This window comes from Hyla sarda, unplaced genomic scaffold (genome assembly GCF_029499605.1).
Source record: "Hyla sarda isolate aHylSar1 unplaced genomic scaffold, aHylSar1.hap1 scaffold_2783, whole genome shotgun sequence".
Taxonomy (NCBI): Eukaryota; Metazoa; Chordata; class Amphibia; order Anura; family Hylidae; genus Hyla; species Hyla sarda.
In genome coordinates, this window is record NW_026609486.1 from 14,612 (window position 1) to 30,408 (window position 15,797).

General features: G+C 46.0%; 7 non-coding genes across 7 annotated transcripts; all 7 read left to right on the forward strand.

Annotated features, from left to right (window-relative positions):
* The first annotated feature begins 1,346 nt into the window (after positions 1-1,346).
* On the forward strand, positions 1,347-1,537 carry LOC130325972 (U2 spliceosomal RNA). The gene has a single exon (XR_008870688.1). It is a non-coding gene; the product is annotated as a U2 spliceosomal RNA (small nuclear RNA).
* A 2,095-nt stretch (positions 1,538-3,632) lies between these two features.
* LOC130325973 (U2 spliceosomal RNA) lies at positions 3,633-3,823 on the forward strand. Its single transcript, XR_008870689.1, has one exon. It is a non-coding gene; the product is annotated as a U2 spliceosomal RNA (small nuclear RNA).
* Positions 3,824-5,923: 2,100 nt separating this feature from the next.
* On the forward strand, positions 5,924-6,114 carry LOC130325974 (U2 spliceosomal RNA). The gene has a single exon (XR_008870690.1). It is a non-coding gene; the product is annotated as a U2 spliceosomal RNA (small nuclear RNA).
* A 2,100-nt stretch (positions 6,115-8,214) lies between these two features.
* Positions 8,215-8,405, forward strand: LOC130325975 (U2 spliceosomal RNA). Its single transcript, XR_008870691.1, has one exon. It is a non-coding gene; the product is annotated as a U2 spliceosomal RNA (small nuclear RNA).
* Positions 8,406-10,503: 2,098 nt separating this feature from the next.
* On the forward strand, positions 10,504-10,694 carry LOC130325976 (U2 spliceosomal RNA). Its single transcript, XR_008870692.1, has one exon. It is a non-coding gene; the product is annotated as a U2 spliceosomal RNA (small nuclear RNA).
* Positions 10,695-12,791: 2,097 nt separating this feature from the next.
* LOC130325977 (U2 spliceosomal RNA) lies at positions 12,792-12,982 on the forward strand. The gene has a single exon (XR_008870693.1). It is a non-coding gene; the product is annotated as a U2 spliceosomal RNA (small nuclear RNA).
* A 2,096-nt stretch (positions 12,983-15,078) lies between these two features.
* Positions 15,079-15,269, forward strand: LOC130325978 (U2 spliceosomal RNA). The gene has a single exon (XR_008870694.1). It is a non-coding gene; the product is annotated as a U2 spliceosomal RNA (small nuclear RNA).
* Positions 15,270-15,797: the final 528 nt, after the last annotated feature.

Consider the following 15,797-nt stretch of genomic DNA (forward strand, 5'->3'; position numbering starts at 1 on the left):
ACCTGCTCCAACATGGACTGACATTCTGGCCTACTTTCAGCCGATGCGACTTGTCTGTCGCTGAACAGTCGCTTTTTATGTATTCAGCACCTATGTATAATGTTGTAAAAATGCTCTAGAAGCTAAAGTCGCAGAAATGTCACACATATTTGGCCTGCAACTTTCTGTGCGACAAATTCAGACAGGAAAAATCAGTATAAATCCTTAGAAAATTATCCCCCAGTGTCTCCATCTGCTGGCGGTATTGAATAAGCATTGCTGCACTGATGGGGTATGCATTAGACGAAAAAAAAGAAGAAAAAGAAGAATAATACGCCCAGAAAAGAGGCGAAAAGGAGAAAAACGTAAAAAAACGTGAAAAAAAAGTAAGAGGAAGAGAAGGGAAAAAAAGGTGGAAATGGGTTTAAAAGTGATTTCGGCGGAGAAATATATATATATATATATATATATATATATATATATATATATATATATGCGCACACACACATATAGATATAAACGTATTCTCCGTTGAGATATTGCAGCCGCTGCTGTGTCCAGGCCCAGGAGCCTTAGCACTGTGCTGTGATGTCACTCAATACCACTGACATCACTAGGTGTAAACAACATCTCTCCTTTGCTGTGTATGTGACTATGGAGCTGTTTGGTGATGTCGTCTATTACGGCCTTCATAGAAGCAACAGGAGATTGTTGCATCCATCTTGAACCCTCAGAACTACAGTGCTATGATGTCACTCACTTCCACAGGCCTTGCAGAGTGTAAACAACAACAACCCAGCTTTGTTGTGTATGTAACCAAAGGGATTTGTGATGTCACCTAGAACCTTCACAGCAGCGACAGCTTTATGAGGAGCATCAGCACTGCTCTGCCTGAGCAGAACCATCACCGCCATAGGTTGTCAAATAACCCGGATTTAACCCACACAGGTAAGTCCAATGGGGTGCAGGCATGTCCTCTATGCTTACAGCTTCCCGTGGGTGTTGGTTTGATACCGTTTGGGGACAGCCAAGGAGGCATCTGCAGGCAACAAAGGTAGGTGTGTGCTTGTGTGTGTGTTTCCTATGCAGATCCTAAGCCCAGTGTCACATGCAAGTAGGAGGAGTAAGAAGGGTTCCTGGCAAATCCGGGTTATGGATTGCATTTAAAAAGGCCCCGTGGGAGTGCAATGGGCCCCTGTCTTGCTGCTTAGCAATAATGGTATGGGTTTAGGTTCTGCTGTGTGTACTGGTGGTTGACTGCCCCCCAGCCCAGAGTGTGCATGGAAAATTGTCTGGCAGCCTCCCTGACAGCAAGCAGTGATAGTGCCCATGAAGGGGACCTTGTTGGGCCCGCCCCTTTCACGGTTATCGCTTCTCGGCCTTTTGGCTAAGATCAAGTGTAGTATCTGTTCTTATCAGTTTAATATCTGATACGTCCCCTATCTGGGGACCATATATTAAATGGATTTTTGAGAACGGGGGCCGATTTCGAAGCTTGCTTCCGTCGCCCTATGCATTGACCCGATATGGCAGTATCTTCGGGTACAGTGCACCACCCCCTTACAGGGTTAAAAAGAAAGATTCCTACTTTCATTGCTACCTGCTTGCTGGCTAGCCAGCTAGCCAGCCCTGTGGGCCTTGCTGCTGCTGCAGCCAAAAAACAAAAGGTGGTGCTGCTGCTGCTTCTGCTGCTTCTGCTTCTGCTTGTGTCTGGCCCCTGTTGGAGCGTCCAGGCACAGGACTTCTGCTGCTGCTGACTAAATGGCCTCCTTAATTGGATCATTTGAGTAGCCAGCACACCTGTGCAGGTAGGGCATGACATGATAGGCAGCTGCCTTGATAGCGGGTGGGTGCTGAATGTTCCTAATTGACAAAATAAGATTAATGCTTATGAAGAAATATAAAATCTCATCCCTTCCCCAATATCGCGCCACACCCCTACCCCTTAATTCCCTGGTTGAACGTGATGGACATATGTCTTTTTTCGACCGTACTAACTATGTAACTATGTAACATAACATGGGGGGGGGGGGGGTCTCCTGGCTGTTCACACAGGTGTGTCATTGCTGTACATTGACCATGCATTGCTTCTGTGGTATTGCAAAGGCAAAGACAAATGCTTCCAGCCATCCATTGCACTAATGGATTGGTCATCAGCTGGCTGTCTATGTCCCGCATCAATATAGACCAAAGTACAGAGGGTTAGGCTATGCTATTGTGCACCTACCTGATGCATCAGAAGGTGCGAGGCCCTTGCTAAATTCTGTGCACAGACTTTGAGATCTATGCTTTAGACTGTATCTAAACCTGCTCCAACATGGACTGACATTCTGGCCTACTTTCAGCCGATGCGACTTGTCTGTCGCTGAACAGTCGCTTTTTATGTATTCAGCACCTATGTATAATGTTGTAAAAATGCTCTAGAAGCTAAAGTCGCAGAAATGTCACACATATTTGGCCTGCAACTTTCTGTGCGACAAATTCAGACAGGAAAAATCAGTATAAATCCTTAGAAAATTATCCCCCAGTGTCTCCATCTGCTGGCGGTATTGAATAAGCATTGCTGCACTGATGGGGTATGCATTAGACGAAAAAAAAGAAGAAAAAGAAGAATAATACGCCCAGAAAAGAGGCGAAAAGGAGAAAAACGTAAAAAAACGTGAAAAAAAAGTAAGAGGAAGAGAAGGGAAAAAAAGGTGGAAATGGGTTTAAAAGTGATTTCGGCGGAGAAATATATATATATATATATATATATATATATATATATATATATATATATATGCGCACACACACATATAGATATAAACGTATTCTCCGTTGAGATATTGCAGCCGCTGCTGTGTCCAGGCCCAGGAGCCTTAGCACTGTGCTGTGATGTCACTCAATACCACTGACATCACTAGGTGTAAACAACATCTCTCCTTTGCTGTGTATGTGACTATGGAGCTGTTTGGTGATGTCGTCTATTACGGCCTTCATAGAAGCAACAGGAGATTGTTGCATCCATCTTGAACCCTCAGAACTACAGTGCTATGATGTCACTCACTTCCACAGGCCTTGCAGAGTGTAAACAACAACAACCCAGCTTTGTTGTGTATGTAACCAAAGGGATTTGTGATGTCACCTAGAACCTTCACAGCAGCGACAGCTTTATGAGGAGCATCAGCACTGCTCTGCCTGAGCAGAACCATCACCGCCATAGGTTGTCAAATAACCCGGATTTAACCCACACAGGTAAGTCCAATGGGGTGCAGGCATGTCCTCTATGCTTACAGCTTCCCGTGGGTGTTGGTTTGATACCGTTTGGGGACAGCCAAGGAGGCATCTGCAGGCAACAAAGGTAGGTGTGTGCTTGTGTGTGTGTTTCCTATGCAGATCCTAAGCCCAGTGTCACATGCAAGTAGGAGGAGTAAGAAGGGTTCCTGGCAAATCCGGGTTATGGATTGCATTTAAAAAGGCCCCGTGGGAGTGCAATGGGCCCCTGTCTTGCTGCTTAGCAATAATGGTATGGGTTTAGGTTCTGCTGTGTGTACTGGTGGTTGACTGCCCCCCAGCCCAGAGTGTGCATGGAAAATTGTCTGGCAGCCTCCCTGACAGCAAGCAGTGATAGTGCCCATGAAGGGGACCTTGTTGGGCCCGCCCCTTTCACGGTTATCGCTTCTCGGCCTTTTGGCTAAGATCAAGTGTAGTATCTGTTCTTATCAGTTTAATATCTGATACGTCCCCTATCTGGGGACCATATATTAAATGGATTTTTGAGAACGGGGGCCGATTTCGAAGCTTGCTTCCGTCGCCCTATGCATTGACCCGATATGGCAGTATCTTCGGGTACAGTGCACCACCCCCTTACAGGGTTAAAAAGAAAGATTCCTACTTTCATTGCTACCTGCTTGCTGGCTAGCCAGCTAGCCAGCCCTGTGGGCCTTGCTGCTGCTGCAGCCAAAAAACAAAAGGTGGTGCTGCTGCTGCTTCTGCTGCTTCTGCTTCTGCTTGTGTCTGGCCCCTGTTGGAGCGTCCAGGCACAGGACTTCTGCTGCTGCTGACTAAATGGCCTCCTTAATTGGATCATTTGAGTAGCCAGCACACCTGTGCAGGTAGGGCATGACATGATAGGCAGCTGCCTTGATAGCGGGTGGGTGCTGAATGTTCCTAATTGACAAAATAAGATTAATGCTTATGAAGAAATATAAAATCTCATCCCTTCCCCAATATCGCGCCACACCCCTACCCCTTAATTCCCTGGTTGAACGTGATGGACATATGTCTTTTTTCGACCGTACTAACTATGTAACTATGTAACATAACATGGGGGGGGGGGGGGGTCTCCTGGCTGTTCACACAGGTGTGTCATTGCTGTACATTGACCATGCATTGCTTCTGTGGTATTGCAAAGGCAAAGACAAATGCTTCCAGCCATCCATTGCACTAATGGATTGGTCATCAGCTGGCTGTCTATGTCCCGCATCAATATAGACCAAAGTACAGAGGGTTAGGCTATGCTATTGTGCACCTACCTGATGCATCAGAAGGTGCGAGGCCCTTGCTAAATTCTGTGCACAGACTTTGAGATCTATGCTTTAGACTGTATCTAAACCTGCTCCAACATGGACTGACATTCTGGCCTACTTTCAGCCGATGCGACTTGTCTGTCGCTGAACAGTCGCTTTTTATGTATTCAGCACCTATGTATAATGTTGTAAAAATGCTCTAGAAGCTAAAGTCGCAGAAATGTCACACATATTTGGCCTGCAACTTTCTGTGCGACAAATTCAGACAGGAAAAATCAGTATAAATCCTTAGAAAATTATCCCCCAGTGTCTCCATCTGCTGGCGGTATTGAATAAGCATTGCTGCACTGATGGGGTATGCATTAGACGAAAAAAAAGAAGAAAAAGAAGAATAATACGCCCAGAAAAGAGGCGAAAAGGAGAAAAACGTAAAAAAACGTGAAAAAAAAGTAAGAGGAAGAGAAGGGAAAAAAAGGTGGAAATGGGTTTAAAAGTGATTTCGGCGGAGAAATATATATATATATATATATATATATATATATATATATATATATATATATATATGCGCACACACACATATAGATATAAACGTATTCTCCGTTGAGATATTGCAGCCGCTGCTGTGTCCAGGCCCAGGAGCCTTAGCACTGTGCTGTGATGTCACTCAATACCACTGACATCACTAGGTGTAAACAACATCTCTCCTTTGCTGTGTATGTGACTATGGAGCTGTTTGGTGATGTCGTCTATTACGGCCTTCATAGAAGCAACAGGAGATTGTTGCATCCATCTTGAACCCTCAGAACTACAGTGCTATGATGTCACTCACTTCCACAGGCCTTGCAGAGTGTAAACAACAACAACCCAGCTTTGTTGTGTATGTAACCAAAGGGATTTGTGATGTCACCTAGAACCTTCACAGCAGCGACAGCTTTATGAGGAGCATCAGCACTGCTCTGCCTGAGCAGAACCATCACCGCCATAGGTTGTCAAATAACCCGGATTTAACCCACACAGGTAAGTCCAATGGGGTGCAGGCATGTCCTCTATGCTTACAGCTTCCCGTGGGTGTTGGTTTGATACCGTTTGGGGACAGCCAAGGAGGCATCTGCAGGCAACAAAGGTAGGTGTGTGCTTGTGTGTGTGTTTCCTATGCAGATCCTAAGCCCAGTGTCACATGCAAGTAGGAGGAGTAAGAAGGGTTCCTGGCAAATCCGGGTTATGGATTGCATTTAAAAAGGCCCCGTGGGAGTGCAATGGGCCCCTGTCTTGCTGCTTAGCAATAATGGTATGGGTTTAGGTTCTGCTGTGTGTACTGGTGGTTGACTGCCCCCCAGCCCAGAGTGTGCATGGAAAATTGTCTGGCAGCCTCCCTGACAGCAAGCAGTGATAGTGCCCATGAAGGGGACCTTGTTGGGCCCGCCCCTTTCACGGTTATCGCTTCTCGGCCTTTTGGCTAAGATCAAGTGTAGTATCTGTTCTTATCAGTTTAATATCTGATACGTCCCCTATCTGGGGACCATATATTAAATGGATTTTTGAGAACGGGGGCCGATTTCGAAGCTTGCTTCCGTCGCCCTATGCATTGACCCGATATGGCAGTATCTTCGGGTACAGTGCACCACCCCCTTACAGGGTTAAAAAGAAAGATTCCTACTTTCATTGCTACCTGCTTGCTGGCTAGCCAGCTAGCCAGCCCTGTGGGCCTTGCTGCTGCTGCAGCCAAAAAACAAAAGGTGGTGCTGCTGCTGCTTCTGCTGCTTCTGCTTCTGCTTGTGTCTGGCCCCTGTTGGAGCGTCCAGGCACAGGACTTCTGCTGCTGCTGACTAAATGGCCTCCTTAATTGGATCATTTGAGTAGCCAGCACACCTGTGCAGGTAGGGCATGACATGATAGGCAGCTGCCTTGATAGCGGGTGGGTGCTGAATGTTCCTAATTGACAAAATAAGATTAATGCTTATGAAGAAATATAAAATCTCATCCCTTCCCCAATATCGCGCCACACCCCTACCCCTTAATTCCCTGGTTGAACGTGATGGACATATGTCTTTTTTCGACCGTACTAACTATGTAACTATGTAACATAACATGGGGGGGGGGGGGGGTCTCCTGGCTGTTCACACAGGTGTGTCATTGCTGTACATTGACCATGCATTGCTTCTGTGGTATTGCAAAGGCAAAGACAAATGCTTCCAGCCATCCATTGCACTAATGGATTGGTCATCAGCTGGCTGTCTATGTCCCGCATCAATATAGACCAAAGTACAGAGGGTTAGGCTATGCTATTGTGCACCTACCTGATGCATCAGAAGGTGCGAGGCCCTTGCTAAATTCTGTGCACAGACTTTGAGATCTATGCTTTAGACTGTATCTAAACCTGCTCCAACATGGACTGACATTCTGGCCTACTTTCAGCCGATGCGACTTGTCTGTCGCTGAACAGTCGCTTTTTATGTATTCAGCACCTATGTATAATGTTGTAAAAATGCTCTAGAAGCTAAAGTCGCAGAAATGTCACACATATTTGGCCTGCAACTTTCTGTGCGACAAATTCAGACAGGAAAAATCAGTATAAATCCTTAGAAAATTATCCCCCAGTGTCTCCATCTGCTGGCGGTATTGAATAAGCATTGCTGCACTGATGGGGTATGCATTAGACGAAAAAAAAGAAGAAAAAGAAGAATAATACGCCCAGAAAAGAGGCGAAAAGGAGAAAAACGTAAAAAAACGTGAAAAAAAAGTAAGAGGAAGAGAAGGGAAAAAAAGGTGGAAATGGGTTTAAAAGTGATTTCGGCGGAGAAATATATATATATATATATATATATATATATATATATATATATATATATATATATGCGCACACACACATATAGATATAAACGTATTCTCCGTTGAGATATTGCAGCCGCTGCTGTGTCCAGGCCCAGGAGCCTTAGCACTGTGCTGTGATGTCACTCAATACCACTGACATCACTAGGTGTAAACAACATCTCTCCTTTGCTGTGTATGTGACTATGGAGCTGTTTGGTGATGTCGTCTATTACGGCCTTCATAGAAGCAACAGGAGATTGTTGCATCCATCTTGAACCCTCAGAACTACAGTGCTATGATGTCACTCACTTCCACAGGCCTTGCAGAGTGTAAACAACAACAACCCAGCTTTGTTGTGTATGTAACCAAAGGGATTTGTGATGTCACCTAGAACCTTCACAGCAGCGACAGCTTTATGAGGAGCATCAGCACTGCTCTGCCTGAGCAGAACCATCACCGCCATAGGTTGTCAAATAACCCGGATTTAACCCACACAGGTAAGTCCAATGGGGTGCAGGCATGTCCTCTATGCTTACAGCTTCCCGTGGGTGTTGGTTTGATACCGTTTGGGGACAGCCAAGGAGGCATCTGCAGGCAACAAAGGTAGGTGTGTGCTTGTGTGTGTGTTTCCTATGCAGATCCTAAGCCCAGTGTCACATGCAAGTAGGAGGAGTAAGAAGGGTTCCTGGCAAATCCGGGTTATGGATTGCATTTAAAAAGGCCCCGTGGGAGTGCAATGGGCCCCTGTCTTGCTGCTTAGCAATAATGGTATGGGTTTAGGTTCTGCTGTGTGTACTGGTGGTTGACTGCCCCCCAGCCCAGAGTGTGCATGGAAAATTGTCTGGCAGCCTCCCTGACAGCAAGCAGTGATAGTGCCCATGAAGGGGACCTTGTTGGGCCCGCCCCTTTCACGGTTATCGCTTCTCGGCCTTTTGGCTAAGATCAAGTGTAGTATCTGTTCTTATCAGTTTAATATCTGATACGTCCCCTATCTGGGGACCATATATTAAATGGATTTTTGAGAACGGGGGCCGATTTCGAAGCTTGCTTCCGTCGCCCTATGCATTGACCCGATATGGCAGTATCTTCGGGTACAGTGCACCACCCCCTTACAGGGTTAAAAAGAAAGATTCCTACTTTCATTGCTACCTGCTTGCTGGCTAGCCAGCTAGCCAGCCCTGTGGGCCTTGCTGCTGCTGCAGCCAAAAAACAAAAGGTGGTGCTGCTGCTGCTTCTGCTGCTTCTGCTTCTGCTTGTGTCTGGCCCCTGTTGGAGCGTCCAGGCACAGGACTTCTGCTGCTGCTGACTAAATGGCCTCCTTAATTGGATCATTTGAGTAGCCAGCACACCTGTGCAGGTAGGGCATGACATGATAGGCAGCTGCCTTGATAGCGGGTGGGTGCTGAATGTTCCTAATTGACAAAATAAGATTAATGCTTATGAAGAAATATAAAATCTCATCCCTTCCCCAATATCGCGCCACACCCCTACCCCTTAATTCCCTGGTTGAACGTGATGGACATATGTCTTTTTTCGACCGTACTAACTATGTAACTATGTAACATAACATGGGGGGGGGGGGGGTCTCCTGGCTGTTCACACAGGTGTGTCATTGCTGTACATTGACCATGCATTGCTTCTGTGGTATTGCAAAGGCAAAGACAAATGCTTCCAGCCATCCATTGCACTAATGGATTGGTCATCAGCTGGCTGTCTATGTCCCGCATCAATATAGACCAAAGTACAGAGGGTTAGGCTATGCTATTGTGCACCTACCTGATGCATCAGAAGGTGCGAGGCCCTTGCTAAATTCTGTGCACAGACTTTGAGATCTATGCTTTAGACTGTATCTAAACCTGCTCCAACATGGACTGACATTCTGGCCTACTTTCAGCCGATGCGACTTGTCTGTCGCTGAACAGTCGCTTTTTATGTATTCAGCACCTATGTATAATGTTGTAAAAATGCTCTAGAAGCTAAAGTCGCAGAAATGTCACACATATTTGGCCTGCAACTTTCTGTGCGACAAATTCAGACAGGAAAAATCAGTATAAATCCTTAGAAAATTATCCCCCAGTGTCTCCATCTGCTGGCGGTATTGAATAAGCATTGCTGCACTGATGGGGTATGCATTAGACGAAAAAAAAGAAGAAAAAGAAGAATAATACGCCAGAAAAGAGGCGAAAAGGAGAAAAACGTAAAAAAACGTGAAAAAAAAGTAAGAGGAAGAGAAGGGAAAAAAAGGTGGAAATGGGTTTAAAAGTGATTTCGGCGGAGAAATATATATATATATATATATATATATATATATATATATATATATATATATATATGCGCACACACACATATAGATATAAACGTATTCTCCGTTGAGATATTGCAGCCGCTGCTGTGTCCAGGCCCAGGAGCCTTAGCACTGTGCTGTGATGTCACTCAATACCACTGACATCACTAGGTGTAAACAACATCTCTCCTTTGCTGTGTATGTGACTATGGAGCTGTTTGGTGATGTCGTCTATTACGGCCTTCATAGAAGCAACAGGAGATTGTTGCATCCATCTTGAACCCTCAGAACTACAGTGCTATGATGTCACTCACTTCCACAGGCCTTGCAGAGTGTAAACAACAACAACCCAGCTTTGTTGTGTATGTAACCAAAGGGATTTGTGATGTCACCTAGAACCTTCACAGCAGCGACAGCTTTATGAGGAGCATCAGCACTGCTCTGCCTGAGCAGAACCATCACCGCCATAGGTTGTCAAATAACCCGGATTTAACCCACACAGGTAAGTCCAATGGGGTGCAGGCATGTCCTCTATGCTTACAGCTTCCCGTGGGTGTTGGTTTGATACCGTTTGGGGACAGCCAAGGAGGCATCTGCAGGCAACAAAGGTAGGTGTGTGCTTGTGTGTGTGTTTCCTATGCAGATCCTAAGCCCAGTGTCACATGCAAGTAGGAGGAGTAAGAAGGGTTCCTGGCAAATCCGGGTTATGGATTGCATTTAAAAAGGCCCCGTGGGAGTGCAATGGGCCCCTGTCTTGCTGCTTAGCAATAATGGTATGGGTTTAGGTTCTGCTGTGTGTACTGGTGGTTGACTGCCCCCCAGCCCAGAGTGTGCATGGAAAATTGTCTGGCAGCCTCCCTGACAGCAAGCAGTGATAGTGCCCATGAAGGGGACCTTGTTGGGCCCGCCCCTTTCACGGTTATCGCTTCTCGGCCTTTTGGCTAAGATCAAGTGTAGTATCTGTTCTTATCAGTTTAATATCTGATACGTCCCCTATCTGGGGACCATATATTAAATGGATTTTTGAGAACGGGGGCCGATTTCGAAGCTTGCTTCCGTCGCCCTATGCATTGACCCGATATGGCAGTATCTTCGGGTACAGTGCACCACCCCCTTACAGGGTTAAAAAGAAAGATTCCTACTTTCATTGCTACCTGCTTGCTGGCTAGCCAGCTAGCCAGCCCTGTGGGCCTTGCTGCTGCTGCAGCCAAAAAACAAAAGGTGGTGCTGCTGCTGCTTCTGCTGCTTCTGCTTCTGCTTGTGTCTGGCCCCTGTTGGAGCGTCCAGGCACAGGACTTCTGCTGCTGCTGACTAAATGGCCTCCTTAATTGGATCATTTGAGTAGCCAGCACACCTGTGCAGGTAGGGCATGACATGATAGGCAGCTGCCTTGATAGCGGGTGGGTGCTGAATGTTCCTAATTGACAAAATAAGATTAATGCTTATGAAGAAATATAAAATCTCATCCCTTCCCCAATATCGCGCCACACCCCTACCCCTTAATTCCCTGGTTGAACGTGATGGACATATGTCTTTTTTCGACCGTACTAACTATGTAACTATGTAACATAACATGGGGGGGGGGGGGGTCTCCTGGCTGTTCACACAGGTGTGTCATTGCTGTACATTGACCATGCATTGCTTCTGTGGTATTGCAAAGGCAAAGACAAATGCTTCCAGCCATCCATTGCACTAATGGATTGGTCATCAGCTGGCTGTCTATGTCCCGCATCAATATAGACCAAAGTACAGAGGGTTAGGCTATGCTATTGTGCACCTACCTGATGCATCAGAAGGTGCGAGGCCCTTGCTAAATTCTGTGCACAGACTTTGAGATCTATGCTTTAGACTGTATCTAAACCTGCTCCAACATGGACTGACATTCTGGCCTACTTTCAGCCGATGCGACTTGTCTGTCGCTGAACAGTCGCTTTTTATGTATTCAGCACCTATGTATAATGTTGTAAAAATGCTCTAGAAGCTAAAGTCGCAGAAATGTCACACATATTTGGCCTGCAACTTTCTGTGCGACAAATTCAGACAGGAAAAATCAGTATAAATCCTTAGAAAATTATCCCCCAGTGTCTCCATCTGCTGGCGGTATTGAATAAGCATTGCTGCACTGATGGGGTATGCATTAGACGAAAAAAAAGAAGAAAAAGAAGAATAATACGCCCAGAAAAGAGGCGAAAAGGAGAAAAACGTAAAAAAACGTGAAAAAAAAGTAAGAGGAAGAGAAGGGAAAAAAAGGTGGAAATGGGTTTAAAAGTGATTTCGGCGGAGAAATATATATATATATATATATATATATATATATATATATATATATATATATATGCGCACACACACATATAGATATAAACGTATTCTCCGTTGAGATATTGCAGCCGCTGCTGTGTCCAGGCCCAGGAGCCTTAGCACTGTGCTGTGATGTCACTCAATACCACTGACATCACTAGGTGTAAACAACATCTCTCCTTTGCTGTGTATGTGACTATGGAGCTGTTTGGTGATGTCGTCTATTACGGCCTTCATAGAAGCAACAGGAGATTGTTGCATCCATCTTGAACCCTCAGAACTACAGTGCTATGATGTCACTCACTTCCACAGGCCTTGCAGAGTGTAAACAACAACAACCCAGCTTTGTTGTGTATGTAACCAAAGGGATTTGTGATGTCACCTAGAACCTTCACAGCAGCGACAGCTTTATGAGGAGCATCAGCACTGCTCTGCCTGAGCAGAACCATCACCGCCATAGGTTGTCAAATAACCCGGATTTAACCCACACAGGTAAGTCCAATGGGGTGCAGGCATGTCCTCTATGCTTACAGCTTCCCGTGGGTGTTGGTTTGATACCGTTTGGGGACAGCCAAGGAGGCATCTGCAGGCAACAAAGGTAGGTGTGTGCTTGTGTGTGTGTTTCCTATGCAGATCCTAAGCCCAGTGTCACATGCAAGTAGGAGGAGTAAGAAGGGTTCCTGGCAAATCCGGGTTATGGATTGCATTTAAAAAGGCCCCGTGGGAGTGCAATGGGCCCCTGTCTTGCTGCTTAGCAATAATGGTATGGGTTTAGGTTCTGCTGTGTGTACTGGTGGTTGACTGCCCCCCAGCCCAGAGTGTGCATGGAAAATTGTCTGGCAGCCTCCCTGACAGCAAGCAGTGATAGTGCCCATGAAGGGGACCTTGTTGGGCCCGCCCCTTTCACGGTTATCGCTTCTCGGCCTTTTGGCTAAGATCAAGTGTAGTATCTGTTCTTATCAGTTTAATATCTGATACGTCCCCTATCTGGGGACCATATATTAAATGGATTTTTGAGAACGGGGGCCGATTTCGAAGCTTGCTTCCGTCGCCCTATGCATTGACCCGATATGGCAGTATCTTCGGGTACAGTGCACCACCCCCTTACAGGGTTAAAAAGAAAGATTCCTACTTTCATTGCTACCTGCTTGCTGGCTAGCCAGCTAGCCAGCCCTGTGGGCCTTGCTGCTGCTGCAGCCAAAAAACAAAAGGTGGTGCTGCTGCTGCTTCTGCTGCTTCTGCTTCTGCTTGTGTCTGGCCCCTGTTGGAGCGTCCAGGCACAGGACTTCTGCTGCTGCTGACTAAATGGCCTCCTTAATTGGATCATTTGAGTAGCCAGCACACCTGTGCAGGTAGGGCATGACATGATAGGCAGCTGCCTTGATAGCGGGTGGGTGCTGAATGTTCCTAATTGACAAAATAAGATTAATGCTTATGAAGAAATATAAAATCTCATCCCTTCCCCAATATCGCGCCACACCCCTACCCCTTAATTCCCTGGTTGAACGTGATGGACATATGTCTTTTTTCGACCGTACTAACTATGTAACTATGTAACATAACATGGGGGGGGGGGGGTCTCCTGGCTGTTCACACAGGTGTGTCATTGCTGTACATTGACCATGCATTGCTTCTGTGGTATTGCAAAGGCAAAGACAAATGCTTCCAGCCATCCATTGCACTAATGGATTGGTCATCAGCTGGCTGTCTATGTCCCGCATCAATATAGACCAAAGTACAGAGGGTTAGGCTATGCTATTGTGCACCTACCTGATGCATCAGAAGGTGCGAGGCCCTTGCTAAATTCTGTGCACAGACTTTGAGATCTATGCTTTAGACTGTATCTAAACCTGCTCCAACATGGACTGACATTCTGGCCTACTTTCAGCCGATGCGACTTGTCTGTCGCTGAACAGTCGCTTTTTATGTATTCAGCACCTATGTATAATGTTGTAAAAATGCTCTAGAAGCTAAAGTCGCAGAAATGTCACACATATTTGGCCTGCAACTTTCTGTGCGACAAATTCAGACAGGAAAAATCAGTATAAATCCTTAGAAAATTATCCCCCAGTGTCTCCATCTGCTGGCGGTATTGAATAAGCATTGCTGCACTGATGGGGTATGCATTAGACGAAAAAAAAGAAGAAAAAGAAGAATAATACGCCCAGAAAAGAGGCGAAAAGGAGAAAAACGTAAAAAAACGTGAAAAAAAAGTAAGAGGAAGAGAAGGGAAAAAAAGGTGGAAATGGGTTTAAAAGTGATTTCGGCGGAGAAATATATATATATATATATATATATATATATATATATATATATATATATATATGCGCACACACACATATAGATATAAACGTATTCTCCGTTGAGATATTGCAGCCGCTGCTGTGTCCAGGCCCAGGAGCCTTAGCACTGTGCTGTGATGTCACTCAATACCACTGACATCACTAGGTGTAAACAACATCTCTCCTTTGCTGTGTATGTGACTATGGAGCTGTTTGGTGATGTCGTCTATTACGGCCTTCATAGAAGCAACAGGAGATTGTTGCATCCATCTTGAACCCTCAGAACTACAGTGCTATGATGTCACTCACTTCCACAGGCCTTGCAGAGTGTAAACAACAACAACCCAGCTTTGTTGTGTATGTAACCAAAGGGATTTGTGATGTCACCTAGAACCTTCACAGCAGCGACAGCTTTATGAGGAGCATCAGCACTGCTCTGCCTGAGCAGAACCATCACCGCCATAGGTTGTCAAATAACCCGGATTTAACCCACACAGGTAAGTCCAATGGGGTGCAGGCATGTCCTCTATGCTTACAGCTTCCCGTGGGTGTTGGTTTGATACCGTTTGGGGACAGCCAAGGAGGCATCTGCAGGCAACAAAGGTAGGTGTGTGCTTGTGTGTGTGTTTCCTATGCAGATCCTAAGCCCAGTGTCACATGCAAGTAGGAGGAGTAAGAAGGGTTCCTGGCAAATCCGGGTTATGGATTGCATTTAAAAAGGCCCCGTGGGAGTGCAATGGGCCCCTGTCTTGCTGCTTAGCAATAATGGTATGGGTTTAGGTTCTGCTGTGTGTACTGGTGGTTGACTGCCCCCCAGCCCAGAGTGTGCATGGAAAATTGTCTGGCAGCCTCCCTGACAGCAAGCAGTGATAGTGCCCATGAAGGGGACCTTGTTGGGCCCGCCCCTTTCACGGTTATCGCTTCTCGGCCTTTTGGCTAAGATCAAGTGTAGTATCTGTTCTTATCAGTTTAATATCTGATACGTCCCCTATCTGGGGACCATATATTAAATGGATTTTTGAGAACGGGGGCCGATTTCGAAGCTTGCTTCCGTCGCCCTATGCATTGACCCGATATGGCAGTATCTTCGGGTACAGTGCACCACCCCCTTACAGGGTTAAAAAGAAAGATTCCTACTTTCATTGCTACCTGCTTGCTGGCTAGCCAGCTAGCCAGCCCTGTGGGCCTTGCTGCTGCTGCAGCCAAAAAACAAAAGGTGGTGCTGCTGCTGCTTCTGCTGCTTCTGCTTCTGCTTGTGTCTGGCCCCTGTTGGAGCGTCCAGGCACAGGACTTCTGCTGCTGCTGACTAAATGGCCTCCTTAATTGGATCATTTGAGTAGCCAGCACACCTGTGCAGGTAGGGCATGACATGATAGGCAGCTGCCTTGATAGCGGGTGGGTGCTGAATGTTCCTAATTGACAAAATAAGATTAATGCTTATGAAGAAATATAAAATCTCATCCCTTCCCCAATATCGCGCCACACCCCTACCCCTTAATTCCCTGGTTGAACGTGATGGACATATGTCTTTTTCGACCGTACTAACTATGTAACTATGTAACATAACATGGGGGGGGGGGGGGTCTCCTGGCTGTTCACACAGGTGTGTCATTGCTGTACATTGACCATGCATTG